At 41.3% G+C, this 15,673-nt stretch overlaps 1 long non-coding RNA gene across 1 annotated transcript; it reads left to right on the top strand.

Annotated features, from left to right (window-relative positions):
- Window positions 1-12,088: 12,088 nt before the first annotated feature.
- On the top strand, window positions 12,089-15,233 carry LOC140222121 (uncharacterized). The gene is made up of 2 exons (XR_011897672.1): window positions 12,089-12,332; window positions 13,861-15,233. It is a non-coding gene; the product is annotated as an uncharacterized lncRNA (long non-coding RNA).
- The last annotated feature ends 440 nt before the right edge of the window (window positions 15,234-15,673 follow it).

The following is a 15,673-nucleotide window of genomic DNA, read 5'->3' as shown; positions in this document are numbered from 1 at the left end:
GCTTTAAGAAGAAGGGCAATTCTTGGAAGAAGAAGGGCAAGGCTGGAACGTCCAAGCCAAACCCAGCGCCCAAGGTTAAAGCTGGACCTAGACCTGCTCCAGACAAAGAGTGCTTTTACTGTCATGAACTTGGTCACTGGAAGAGAAACTGCAAGCAGTACCTAGCTTCCTTGAAGAATGGCGGAAGTAAGAGTACTTCTACCTCAGGTACGCTTGTTGTTAATGTTATAGACAACATATTTCTCGCTGATACAATTATTAATTCTTGGGTATTTGATACCGGATCGGTTGCTCATATTTGCAATTCGATGCAGGGAATGATAAGAAGTAGAGGTGTGGAAAGAGTTGAAGTTGATTTCCGCGTGGGCAATAATGCAAGAGTTGTTGTGTTGACCGTCGGGACGATGCAACTCCACCTCCCGTCAGGATTTATTATGGAGTTGAATAATTGTTATTTTGTTCCTAGTTTAAGTCGAAACATTTTATCTCCTTCATGCTTGATGAAGGATGGTTATTCATTTGCGAGTGAAAACAATGGTTGTGTGATCTCTAAGAATAATATGTTTATGGCTTTTGCACCCATTGTGAATGGATTATTTGTTTTAAATCTTGATGGTTCACCTGTCTGTAATGTAAGTGCTAAAAGGCCTCGGCCTAATGATTTGAGTCCTACCTACTTGTGGCATTGTCGTTTGGGTCATATAAGTGAAAAGCGCATGAAGAAGCTCCATTCTGATGGACTTCTAACTTCGTTTGATTTTGAATCATACGAGACATGTGAGGCTTGCTTGCTAGGCAAGATGACCAAGACGCCTTTCACAGGATTTCCTGAGAGAGCAGTAGACTTGTTGGAACTCGTACATAGTGATGTATGCGGACCAATGAGCACGACGGCTAGAGGAGGATTCCAATACTTCATAACTTTCACTGATGATTTTAGTAGATATGGCTATGTCTACTTGATGAGGCACAAGTCTGAAACCTTTGAAAAGTTCAAGGAATTTCAGAATGAAGTTGAAAATCAGCGTGGCAAGAAAATTAAGGCCTTACGATCTGATCGTGGAGGCGAGTATTTGAGCCACGAGTTTAGCAATCATCTAAAGAGTTGCGGAATTATTCCACAACTTACGCCGCCTGGAACACCTCAGAGAAACGGTGTGTCCGAGCGACGTAATCGAACTTTGTTAGACATGGTTCGATCAATGATGAGCCAGTCGGACCTACCGTTGTCATTTTGGGGATACGCTCTAGAAACAGCAGCTTTCACACTTAATAGGGTACCATCAAAATCCGTAGTTAAGACACCATATGAGATATGGACTGGAAAGGTTCCTAGTTTGTCTTTTCTAAAGATTTGGGGATGTGAAGTCTTCGTCAAGCGACTTCAGTCGGACAAGATCACACCCAAGTCGGATAAGTGCATTTTCATGGGATATCCAAAGGAAACTTTGGGATATTATTTCTACAACCGATCAGAAGGCAAAGTGTTTGTCGCTCGGAACGGGGTTTTCCTAGAGAAAGAGTTTCTCAAAGGAGAAAAGAGTGGAAAGACAGTGCATCTTGAAGAAGTTCAAGATGAGCCGATCAGGCAAGAACCAATGAGTGATGCTAATGTAGCAGAACAAGTTGAGATACCCATGGCAAGAGAAGCACCGCCACAACCACGAAGGTCAGCAAGGCTCCGCGAAATGCGGGAAATATTATTGTTGGACAATGATGAGCCTGTGACATATGCAGGAGCAATGATGGACCCAGACTCCGACAAATGGCAGAGTGCCATGCAATCCGAAATAGAGTCCATGGGAGACAATCAAGTTTGGAACTTGGTTGACCCGCCTGATGGTGTTAAAGCCATAGAGTGCAAGTGGATCTATAAGAAGAAAAAGGACATGGATGGAAATGTTCACATCTATAAAGCATGACTTGTCGCAAAAGGTTTTCGACAAGTTCAAGGAGTTGACTATGACGAGACCTTCTCGCCCGTAGTGATGCTTAAGTCCATTCGGATTATTCTAGCTATAGCTGCATATTTCGATTATGAGATATGGCAGATGGATGTCAAGACAGCTTTCCTGAATGGAAACCTAGCTGAGGTCGTGTATATGATACAGCCCGAGGGTTTTGTCGATCCGAAAAATGCTGGAAAGGTATGCAAGCTTCAGAGATCCATTTATGGATTGAAGCAAGCATCTAGGAGTTGGAACATTCGTTTTGATGAAGTGGTCAAAGGGTTTGACTTCACCAAGAACGAAGAAGAGTCTTGTGTTTAAAAGAAGGTTAGTGGGAGCTCTATAGTATTTCTAATCTTATATGTGGATGACATATTACTGATTGGAAATAACATTCCTATGCTTGAGTCCGTAAAGACTTCACTAAAAAATAGTTTTTCAATGAAGGACTTAGGGGAAGCGGCATATATTCTGGGCATTAAGATCTATAGAGATAGATCAAGAAGGCTTATAGGTTTAAGCTAAGATACTTACATTGACAAAGTGTTGAAGCGGTTCAGCATGGAAGAGGCAAAGAAAGGGTTCTTGCCTATGTCACATGGCATACATCTCAGCAAGACTCAGTGTCCTTCGACTGCTGATGAGCGGGATCGCATGAGTAGAGTGCCATATGCCTCGGCTATTGGATCTATCATGTATGCAATGATAAGTACTCGCCCAGATGTTTCATATGCGCTAAGTATGACAAGCAGACACCAATCTGATCCAGGTGAGAGTCACTGGACAGCGGTGAAAAACATTCTTAAGTACTTGAGAAGGACTAAAGATATGTTCCTCGTCTATGGAGGTGAGGAGGAGCTCGTTGTAACAGGTTACACCGATGCTAGTTTCCAAACCGACAGAGATGATTCAAAGTCACAATCAGGATTTGTGTTCACACTGAATGGTGGTGCTGTTAGTTGGAAGAGTTCCAAGCAGGAGACGGTGGCCGATTCTACGACAGAAGCCGAGTACATCGCGGCTTCGGAAGCCGCGAAGGAAGGTGTTTGGATAAGGAATTTCCTCATTGAGCTTGGTGTGTTCCCGAATGCGTCCAGCCCATTGAATCTCTACTGTGATAATAATGGGGCAATTGCGCAAGCAAAGGAGCCAAGGAACCCCCAGAAGAACAAACACGTAATGCGGCGATTTCATCTCATTCGAGACTTCGTTAACCGGGGTGAGATCAAGATATGCAAAATACACACGGATCTGAACATTTCTGATCCGTTGACAAAACCACTCCCGCAAGCTAAGCATGATGTGCATGTAAGAGCTATGGGTATTAGGTACCTTCTAGATTGACTCTAGTGCAAGTGGGAGACTGTTGGAGGTATGCCCTAGAGGCAATCATAGAGATGATGATATTCCATTTGTATCCATGATTTGTATATTGTGTTCATTGAATATCCATTAAAGGCTACTTGAATTGATTTGCAATTATGTGAATTGTATGTGAAACTCTTTACTTGTATGGTTATTCTAAAGTTGTCCCTAGTCGGAGTTCATGTGAGGACACACATGAATATTAGACTAGCACATGTATTAGTTTATGACTATGTTTCACAAGTCATGGACATGGAGATGTTGAACTAATAATGTGGACACATGTGGAGACATGTGCTAGGACTGACCCAACACGAGAAGTAGTTCTCTCTTTAAACAACATATACGCTTTGTCCTTAGACCTGAGATTGTCGCATGTATTCTAGATGTGGATCGACCTACTTAGGAGCTATCAAACGCTACGCCGTAACAGGGTAGTTATAAAGGTAGCTTTCGGGTTTGTCAAGAAGCATGCTATGAGACATGGTCAATCAAGATGGGATTTGCCCCTCTCTGATTGAGAGTGATATCTCTGGGCCCCTCGAGTGATCGGATCCGAAAATGCATGGCCATGCTACGTACGGTTAAGAGTTAACCTACAAAGGGATTCCGAATCACAGGATCGAGAAAGAGCGGTCGGCTTGAAGCTAGACCAAATATCGTGAGGCAAAGGGAATAGCATATATATTATGTTGTGATGGTTCGTCTGATATGATCTTCGTGTACGTATAGGAGTTGGCACGTCGTGCTAGAGGCCGCTACCGACTATTGGGCCGAGTAGGAGTACTCGGGCCATGTCTATACGTATCCGAACCCATAGGGTCACACACTTAAGGGGCTGGAAGCCCAATTCGGATCTGATCCGAGTTGGATTAGGTTTAGAAGTACTAATGGGCCTCGGACCCAGAGGCCCGTCAGGAACCTCTATAAATAGAGGGGTGGGGGCGCCCTAGGGTTTACACCTTTTTGGCGAAACACACCTGCCGCGCCTCCCACGCCCTCGCCTGTTGCAACTCGCGGATCTAGCAGTCCGGCTTGCGACGCTTCGTCCCTGCACGTGTGGATACCTTGGAGGTGTTGCGCCTGCAGCACTTGGACGAGCCATCGACGAGCCGCCGATGAGCCACGACGAGCCGACGACGAGCCGCGACACCGGAGGCGATCTTGCTGCACGTGGACGATCTGCTGAGGAGCTGCTGGACGTGACGTGATCGACTACGTACGACTACGTTGATCGACTACGTACGACTACGTGATCATCTTCACTGCATCGACGCATATCTACATCTTCCGCACCAGTAGTGCGTCGAGTGGTAATCCCGTGATCCTTATACGGCAGTTCTTCCTGGTTATACGCGGTAGATTTTTGAATTGCGCTAGTGTAGCCTACCTCGTATCCCAACACTATTTGGGAAGCCCAGATGGGACTAAAATGCACAGCGTTCCCCGCACACCGTGCGCCTACCTTAGTGGGCTGAATCTCCGAAACGGCCCATGCCACATCGCGCGCGCTACGCGCTGAATAGGAGGTGTATTCCTTGCTTGCATTTTCGTCTATGCGATTGACATGCGAGTCCCACCTATTAGCGCCCGGATTTTGGTCAGTTCTTCATCAATTCTTCATGGATCTTCTTATTTTATATTTTGATTCATAATAAAAACTTTAAACATGTATAGATTTCTTATTTGTTGTCCAAATGAATTGGTTCTTTTTTCTAACTTCTTAGAAAAAGTTTATCTATCTCATGGAATCCATTGTGTCATGTTTCTCTAGTTTGATTTTGTACTATATTAGAAAAACATCTTAGCATTTCATACAATAATTTCTAACACTCCAATGAAGTTGCATTTTGCAATGAGCTTTTGTGTCTAGGCACACCTCACACACATCTGCATATAGAAATTTATGATGGAATGTTTAAAAGGGCCAACACTTTGACATGTTCCACTCGCCTTGAATTTGACTTGAAGGACCATATGGCATCATGTAGTCACCTTCCAACCACATTCATGGACAAATTCACTCCATAATTTTAATAAAATTGTATATAGGTTGGATCTTCATCAGTTCTTCCTCATGTTCTTGATGGATCTTTCTTGTTTTGTATTTTGATTCATAATATAAACTTCAAACATGTATAGGTTTCCCATATGTAGTCCAATTTAGGTGGTTCTTTTTCTAACTTCTTAAACAAAGTATATGTGTCACATGGATTCAATTGCATCGTGGATCTCGTAATTAGTTTTGTACCTTCTTAGAAAAACATCTTGGCATTTCATACACTACTTTCTAACTCTCCAATGAAGTTGTATCTGGCAATGAGTTTTTGTGTCTAAGCACACCATACACCCACATGCATATAGAATTTGTGATGGACTGAATTCAATCCATGTTATTTCAAATTAAACTCCATGTATTTGCCTAAAACACAGTGAAATGAAAAGGAGATTTCACTTTTCATTTGAAAATACTAGCAATTTATGTCTTCAAATTATGAAAATGCAATATCTCGTGTCTTCGACAGGTGGGACCCAACACCTTAAGTATTTTCCCTCAAAACTAATACTAGTGCAATGCTCTTCCCTCCATAATTTTTGCCAAAACCCTCACATATCTCGGCTGCCTCCCCACCTCCCCCAAAAACTCGCGGCGGCTGCCCACTTTCCCCAAAAACCTTTCATTACAAGATTGGGAGGCCGCACATAGGAGACGATGGCGAGGGGTGATGGTTCCTCAATCTGCCCAGCGAATCCAACCATGACGACTGCTACCAAGTCCGGATCCGGCGATGCACAAGACAAAAGCACATGAGATAGGGCCTCAATCATGGATGTCAAAGTTGTTGAAGACGACCAGCTGGTTAATCCTCCACAGGGCGAAAGGTGCATATCCATCTGTAACGCCTTCTAGGTTTTCTAGAAATCGATCGCGTGCAATTGATTTCATGTTGCCTCCATGTCCACGGTCACGTACACCTACCCCTAAGGTTTGTAGGACGACATTCATATGCAAGGTTTTGATGTTGCCTCCATCCATGCATTGGCGGAACCAAGATTAAAACCTAGGGGGGTCTGTCATTTTCTTACTTCTCCATCTCCACCCCTCCTTCCTCTTTTTCTTCTTAATTTTCCACACTTCTCCTCCCCTTCTTCTTTTTGGTTCCAATGGAGTTACGTTCTTGGCAGGAGGAGAGGCAAAACCCCCCTAGCCGCCCCTATAGATATGACCCTCTCCATGCTAGAGTCATGTATACTGCCTACCACTAGGGTTTGATGGAAGACATGCATATTCAAGGATTTGATGTTGCCTCAGTTTTGTTCTTTCATTGGAACCAAATTAATGAGCTGAATATATATATATATATATATATATATATATATATATATATATATACACTAGTGTGCTACCTTACCATTACTGTTTTTGTGAAATAGTATGCATATACTGGTAGAATGTAATCATGCAATGACAGGTAAGATGTGGAGTAGTATGCATATACTATACCTGGATTTATTCATGCTAACGTATTCATGTTTATGTACACATATAGAGTCCCTTCGACATGTGAGATGTGGACTGTAAGTGTCCAATGCAAGAAGGCAAATGGACGAGATCACATTGTCCATGCAACACTTGATAAGGCTAACGTAACCTTTTAAACTTGGTAAGTTTCAAAGAACAGCTTGGGTATGGTGTGCGGGACTACTACTACTACAAGAAGAGATGCGGAATTGATCTAACATCTCTTGAGCAAATTGATTACCACAAATATGTAGAGTACATGCTTGAGCACGTGGCTTCAAAAAAGAAAGTCAGGTTGTTGTTCGCACAAAACCAAGAACAGGAAAGACATATCAACATTACACCCCTGAAACGGAGGAGGGAGAATGAGCCTGATAATGATAGTGATAACGATGATAATCTTGGTAGTGATGAATGAGTTGATGCATACAAAGTTTGGCTTGAAGAGAAAGGCTCTGATACTAGCATATTTGATGTTTGTCCTAGACTATCCACATGTAGTTATAATAATTGTACTCTTTACTCTCATAATACTGTTGATAACTTGCAGTTCTACGCGATGACTTCAGGGATGACACAAAAAAACATACATTGAATGGTTAAGGGAGCAAGGCCATCTGAAACAAATTAGTAATTTCTTTTTCCTTTTGAATTTCTTATTTGTACTAAAAATTGTGAATCTACTAAATGCACGTGTTTCTCATTTTTTCAGTGGCTTATAAAGGTAAAGATTAGCCTCTAGAAGTACATGATGAGAGCAATGGTAGTAGCGTGTTGCCACCAACACAATGGCCACCTCATGCTAGGAAAACAAATGAGACAAAAGGTTTTAAAGCTTCATGCATTTCAAAAGTTCAATCTTTAATTTATTGTTTAGCAGTAAATCTAAGCTTCTCTATTGTTATTGTAAGTAGGTGGCAAGAAAGTTGGACGTGGTAGCTTGAAAACCATAGCTGCAATAGAAAAGAGATTGAAGTGTCGCACTCAGAAACTTAAAATCCAATTTTCTGAAAATCTGGGTGGTCCCTATGGAGATAATAGATGTACATTTGTTGATGAAGTTGTTATGTTTACAAGGATGAAAAGTCCACTAATTGGAGTTACACAACAGAAAGATGGGAAGCACAAAGTCAAGAATGATATTGCAAAATTTGTAATGGTGTGTTAATGACCCATCTTTATTCATTTTAATGTCATATAGCAGTAGTCAATGAATACATTTGGTGGGAATATGTATTATGTCTTTGAACAGGTAGCTAGTGTTGCTTCTACTTTCTTGTTCAAAAATGTTATGAATGTAGCATACATAACAAGTTCAAAATATTTTTATATGTTATCTTTCCAACATAATATATGGGAGATTGAGAACGTTGATGAATTGAAGAAAAAGATATGGAAGATTGCCCAAGAATGCTACAAAGGGTGGCGATCCACTTTTAGTGCTACATACAAGGCATATGATAGCTATGATGAGCGCATGAAGCATAAGCTTGAAGACTTAGACATTGTGGAGTGGCACTATTTGATCATGTACTTTGGATGTAAAAAGTTCAAGGTACGCACTATTTAGTTAAATACCACAAATGCAACGCACCTGATTGTTTCTTCTGCAACCCATTGCAACACCACACTGCATTGTAATACGCCACATTTATGGCAATATGGCAACGCCACATAATTGTGATGCAATACCCTATTGCATCGGAGGTACTTACAACGCCTCGCAATGCCACCACAGTGTTATGATTGTTGCATATTGCAATGAAAATACCCTTATTGCAATGATTTCGAGGTGTTTCTTTAGGCACAAAACCTTGTAGTGTCAGGACATAGTGTAGCTGGGCAGTAGGAACCGGTCCGTGTTGGTTGAAAGACAAGATCTGCAACAATCTCGAATTTAATTCCTTTGTGGACTTGAGAACTTGTAATGCATGCTACTGTGTGTAGAACCAATTTATGTACTTAAGTGACTTTGTGGTAGTGTGATATGCATGTTTGGTTGATGATTAGTTTTTATGTGTTGACTGGTGCAAACCGGTTTGACTGGTTTGGCAGACCGGTCTGACTGATCTAGCCCATGACAGCACATGTACACTCTTATCTCTTGATTGAGTATTTTTACATGTCATATGCATTACATACTTTATCTGTCACACACACTTGTTGCACTTGGCACAGGCCAAATTTTTGAAATTTCATTCAAAGCACATACTAAGGGGAAGCTCATGATATATCTGAGAATCTAAAGGACTTTATTGATATATTTGTTAGCTTTAATCGAGTTGTCATCAATCACCAAAAAGGGGGGAGATTGGAAGTGCATCTAGACCCCTAAGTGGGTTTTGGTGTATTGAATGAAAAAAGATTAAAGGACTAACTTGTGCTTAAGATTGTGAGCAGGTTTTTATTCTTCTATTCCTGGTGTGATATTGTCTCATTAAATGAATGTCTAATATATAGCTCACAATGAAGTTAGTGAGCAAGTGTGTGATCTTGTAATGCAAAATTGTGATCAATGACAAGCAATGGTGAAATGCAATTAGAGATATGTTATCATGGTTGGTCCATAAGTCTCTAAATGATGTGATAGCTTGTTATCAACTAAAGGGATTGTCAAGTAAAGAAAGTGACATTCACAAATTGATATTGCAAGACTCTGTACATGATAAAGAAACATGGACTCATGGGTTATATCTTGGCCTCATTATTGAAAGCTTGCAAACCATGGGATATACTATTATCAATCACGAACAAGTATTTGAAGAGGAATTCAAATGAGAATTCATTGTTGATGTCAAAAGCAAAGCTAAACTCAAAGTGGCAAGATTAGGTGAAGAAATTGAGCGAGATACTAGAGCGAAGGACTAATAAACAAGCTTTGGGTGAGCGATGACTTGGACCATGTGCATTTTGCTAAGGTGAAGTGGCTAGTATTCGGGGGATTTGAAGTATCATATCTAAGCCTTACAGAGGGAAGCAATGCATTGCATCTAAGCTTTTATGGTTGATAAAATGGAGTGACTTAAGGAATCAAGTATACCTTATCATGTGTGATGGAAATCCTAAGTAATTAGCTTAAGATGGATGTGCTCAAGATGATAGCAATATTGAGAGCCCTCAAGGAGATAATGATCAAAGTATGGTATGGATGAAGACTTACAAGCTCAAGTTGGTTATATTGTGTTTATATTTATTCTTGAGTATAGGTATGTCGTACTATTAAGAGGGATGCAACAATAGCTAATTGACAATACCAAAAGTGCTCTTAGTTGACCTATGTAAGACTGACCTTGAGAGAACCCTAGAGTGTCCTAACTATCCCAGCTCAGTTGTCTAAGGTCAGCTCACCTACTAGGTGGACCGAGAAAGTGTATCTGGAAGTTTTGGTGCTAACTTGACCCAAACCAGTCTAACCTATTTGGCAGACCGGACCGACCGGTCTAGGGCTTCAAAGTGCTAACTTGATCCAAATCGGTTTGACTAATTTGGGAGACCGGTTTGACTGGTCTGAGGTCTATGAGGGTCTAATGGCTAGTTTTCTTAAACCAGACTAGTCTGACCGGTTTGAGCTGGTGTAACAACTAGTTTCTAGTGTGTGTGGGTATTTATACCCCTTGGCCCCCTCCTTGGTGGGGTGCTAGTTCTACACACATTGGTGACCATCTAGTGACCATAGAAGTGCTCCCCAACCTCTCTTTGTGAGACTTGAGTGATTCTTGAGAAATCTTTGAGTTGGGTTGAGAGAGTGATCTTGTTTGAGCATATATGAGCTGAGAAGAGCAATCCATAGCTTGTGCACTTTTTGTTGGCGTCGAGAAAGCTTGTGAAGTATTTGTTACTCTTGGAGGTGTGCCTCCTAGACGGCTAGGTGTCGCTGGCTAGCTCCCAAGATGTGGTGAGCAACAACAAGTTTGTGAGGGCTGCAATCTTGCCTCCGCAAGGGAAAAGGCCATCTTGTGTAGATGAGGAAAGTGGTTCAAAGAGCCCGTCTTGTTGGAAGGGAGTTGAAAAAGACTCGTATTCCAATGGGCTCCTCAATTGAGATGTAGGATTCATTGCGTGAATCTGAACTTCAGATAAACAAATATAATCCTCGTGTCTTCATTTGGTTTACCTCACTTGTTTATTTCTAGCAATTACTTGTACTTCCTCTTTGATCTACTTGGGTGTGCTTGTCTTGTGTGCAAGGACTACTTAAACCTGCCAGAAGTCACTCCCCATGTTTCGTTGGTCCTAGAATTCGAGGAGAGACACATGTAGCACTTACTGAGCCACTCAGCCTTGGACCGGTCTGACCGGTTGACCAATAGGTCTGAGCGGTTTGCCCCTGGCAGTGAGGCTGAGTTTGTTGAATTTTGTTAACTAGTCGATTCGCCTCTTCACCCTCACTCCTAGGCGACATCTCGGTCCTTTCACAAGTTTTCGACCCTTCGACTTTATATGGAGCAGCAACGAACACTATGTATGGGGGACGAGGAGACCCTTTGTAGAGAAGCTTTGTAGTAGATACAACATCTGACCAGAAGAGAATGGAGTGGTGAGCAATGCTATTGTGGCCGGCTTCTCATCTAACTTGGCGAGAGCTTTTGTGGCGAGCATAGGATTTTGACCAGGAGAGACTTGGTGAATGGGAGCATATATTTGGTGGAGCTCCAACATTAGTGTCATACCCTGAAATTTTCGAATTTCAGGATGTGATTAAAAAGAGTAATTGAACAGCGATTTTCTCATAATTTTAAAATTTTCCCAACATTTATTTTTCTTTACAGGAAATTTAGTATAGGAAAAATAATTGTTTGCTTTTATAAATTAAATAATGTTGTTTTATGTCTGTGCATTCATGTCGTTGCATCTTGGTGTTTCTTGAGTGCAAAAGTTTGAAAAATGCATTTAGACGTTGCCCAGACCCTTGTGAGGATTTTCCATCTTTTTCTGGAATTTATTCTCCTTTTCCTAGAGCTAAATCTAATTTTTTGGAAGGCTCTATAATCCTTTTCACGAGCTCCAAGTATTTTATTTGGATTCTTTGTATCCCAATCCATCTCTGAGATTTATCTCAGATTTTTCGGAATTTTCTAGGTATTTTTCTCGCTTTAGAAAACGAGTCCAGCTATTTCTGGAATTGTTTTCGCGCAGATAAATAAAATCAGAAATTTCGAAAATAAAAAGTCAACTCGAAAATATCTTTTTCCGAGTGTGGCCTATATATATATCACCGCGTTTGTCTCGACGCGAGGATTTCAGATCTACAAACCTTTTCACGAGTTACCTCTCCTAACTCCGTAGATCTGAAGTCAAAGTTCGGTCTTCGTCAAACTCCGGCGAGCTTTTCCGGCGAAACCGTGGACTTCCGGCGAAAACCGACACCACCATGGAGTTCCTCTCTTCGAGCTCTACGTCGTGGTGTGGTGGATTGCATGAATCCGATGTCGGCTCCGTCGTCTTCCCCAACTCCGGCGAGCTTTTCGGCCACCATTGTTCATCTTTGGCCGAAGGTGAGCACACCATCTTGTTCGTCTCGTCGATATCGTTCCATTTTGCCATTCATGCGCGAGATCGGACTTCATTTCCGGCTTTCCCATCTTCCTCTCTCTTTCTTCTTTCTTCTGTTTCTGTGCCCAACCGTAACATGGCTGCTGGTCCGTTCGTCCGCCCGCCGCCTGCACGCTGCGCCGCCGCCTGTGCGCCGCCGGAGCCGCCGGCCGAGCCTCCCTGCTGGCGCATCCACCCGCCGCTCGCGCAAGCTGCCTCGGCCTCGGCCGTCGCCGCCGGCAGAACCGGGCCGACCAGGAGCTGCGCCATGCTCCTGGAAGGAGGAAGAAGATGAAGTGTTGTTTTTCGGTTTAGCCCCTGGAGAACTTTGTATTTTTTTTCCTCTTTCCTTTGTGTCTTGGCAAACTAGCAGATAACCCCCTGGATCTATTAGTTTCCTTGAATCCAGTCCGTCCCCTGCGGTTTTGCAAACCTAACCCTGTCCTTTAACCTTTTTGCAAGCACTATTCCTGGTGTCTTGCAAATTTTCCTTGCTAACCCCTGAGGTCTACGGTTAATTATGTTTAGGCCCGTACAACCTTGTTTAACCCATAGAATCTACGTTTTAATTCCGTTTTCGTCCGTTCAAGTTGCGTTAGATTCATAATGATGTAAATTACACGTTAGTGGTAATGTTTTCCTTCACACATGTTTTTGAAAATAAAATTTATATTAAAATTGTTTAATGCCTCACAAACGAGTTCTTCTCTAAATAAAATCTATTTAGTGTTAAACATCGTTTTTCATAATAATTGTTAATTTGATTAATACCTACTTTATACCCTCTTCTAAATAAAAGCCAATTAGGTTATATATCGGTTTTCATAAACTAAAGTTAATTGGATTAATGCCTATCTAAATAATTCTTCCAATTAAAAGCCACTTAGAGTTATACCTCGGCGTTTCATAAATTAAATTCAATTTGAATAATGTTTATTCAATTTATTTTCTAAATAAAATCTGTATAGGTTATATCTCGAGTTTTCATAATTAAATATATTAATTTGGCTAATATAAATATGAATGTGTTTTTAATTTAATCTACTTAGTTGAACTCGAGATGTAAAGCTATACGCTTAGATGTCTACATGTATCTTATTTTTAAATTAAATGTTTAATTTGCATAAATTGTACTCAAATATTTATAAATAAAATTGGAGTAAGCTGTACACCGTCTTTTCTTATGAAAATATAAATATGACTTGATTAATTCTAACTAAGGATATTCCTCTGAAATATCTTAACATTGCTTTTCTCAACTAAAATAAATGAAGCTTGTAGCTCTTATCTTTCTTTTATAACTCAAAACTCTCGATAGCTTTATCTTTTCAACCATAGTTCCGTTTTAAGCGTTCCTTACGTTCGCGTGACCTTAGATCAAGCCTTGTCGTTAGTACGCTCTTTTAAAGCTTTCCTTTTGTTTTGGTGTACTGCTCTTAGTTGTATTTGTTTGTTTGCTTGTATGATTGTGCCGGTGATTGCTGCGAGTAGAAGGATCGCTGTTCGAAAGCTTTGAAGATTAAGAGTTTCAAGAGAGCAAGAGCCAAAGAGCAGTAAGAAGTAACTTGTCGCTGGAGAAAGGCAAGTGTGTCCTTGTGCTTTTGTCCTAATAACTTTGTTTAATCACTATTGCATATGCTTGCATTAAATTTGTTGGGTCCTATTAAGGTTTGCCTAGTTTTTATGATTATTCCTTGCCAACCTGGGTTTACCTTTCTGTTAGGTAGCTATGCTTAGCTGCTATATTTGGGTTGTGGTGGTTCTAATGAACAAAGATGATGAACTTATTTTATTTATGCTACACCTTCCTTTAATACAAGATCACTGTGATTAATTGGAACATGGAGAACCACCCAGGAAAACAGTGCTACCACAAGACTAAATGGCTCTGGTCTTGGCTGAATAATTAGAAACTCTAGTTTGGGGTAACCTTACCGAAAGGGCAAGAGGGGAGGCGTTGATGGGATATAGCACTCGCTCTCTTGGGAAGTGGGCTTGGCTAAGACACTATACCCTTTAGGGGACTGCTATGTTTCGCTTCGACCTGAAACCTTAGCGGGTTACCACATTGCTAGCGAATCTTTGTAAAGGCCTCGTAGCGTCCCTATGCAATCACACCTTGGAAGTGTGGTATTGTGCCTGATCAGCACAAGCGTGGTTGGGTCTAAAGTTCTTTTGAGCTTTTACGCGACTTGTGGGTAAAGATATGCGACCTCTGCAGAGTGTAAAACTGATCGATCAGCCGTGCTCACGGTTAAGAGCGGCCTGGACCCTCACATGAGTAATATACTTGAAGATGGATTTAAATTGTGGTTTATGCTATGGTTATGGTTGTGCCATATGCTTATGGCTGATATTTATGTTTCTATTAATTGTGGGTTGATATATACTTATACCTTAGTAATCAGGTGCTAATAAAATTTGACCAACTAAAAATGCTTAATGCAGTCAACCAGTCAGCCTTTCCTTGTTTAACCCTTGCATTCATATTCTCCTCACACTTGCTGAGTACGACAAGTGCTCACCCATGCTATAAACAACATTGCTCAGAAGAAGAAACTGCTATGAAGTTGTTCCGAAGATGATGCTGAGTTCTAGGCGTACGCAACCCCCAGTCGATTGCCTGTGAAGTTTGGAGCCTCCGTCTCCAGTATTTAAGCTGTGTATCTCTGATGGTTTCGTAAGTCTTTATTTGTATCTTTTTACATGATACTGTTGCTGTTATTCACTTATGATGTCACTATATGTATGAAACTTGATCCTGGCATACATATAGGTAGCATTCGGTTTTGTCCTTAAAACCGGGTGTGACAATTAGGGTGGGCATGAAGATACTTAGTGAATGGGAGCGTATCTTTGGTGAAGCTTGGAGTGGGCATTCGTTTTAAACCGACAATTTGGTTCAGTGTTTTCAGCTGGGAAAACTTCGATGTTGAGAAATCAAGAACCGATCGGTGCATGAAAAATCCATAAACCGACCACTTTGGCATGGGTTTGATCGGTTCGGTGTTCAGTTTTTACTGAAGTAAATGTCAGACTTCATTCAATAGAGAAATAAACAAGAAACAAGTCTAGAAATAGCGTGCAAATATCACGCAAAGAATCTCATCCGTCTCCCACATCAATCACCGGTGCAAATGGAAATCGCTTAAATTGTATATCCGCTCGTTTACCTTGCGCACGGTGGCATCCGGTGGCCGCAGACTGCAGTTGTTCACCTCGTTCGCAGACGCCGCGCGAAGTAGTGAACGCATCTCACCCTGCTATTGAGGAAATGTAACTTTGACATACGATGATGGAGACA

The sequence above is a fragment of the Setaria viridis genome, chromosome 3 (assembly GCF_005286985.2).
Source record: "Setaria viridis chromosome 3, Setaria_viridis_v4.0, whole genome shotgun sequence".
Classification (NCBI taxonomy): Eukaryota; Viridiplantae; Streptophyta; class Magnoliopsida; order Poales; family Poaceae; genus Setaria; species Setaria viridis.
The sequence above is the reverse complement of the archived record's forward strand: the minus strand, read 5'-3'. Positions and strand labels throughout refer to the sequence as shown.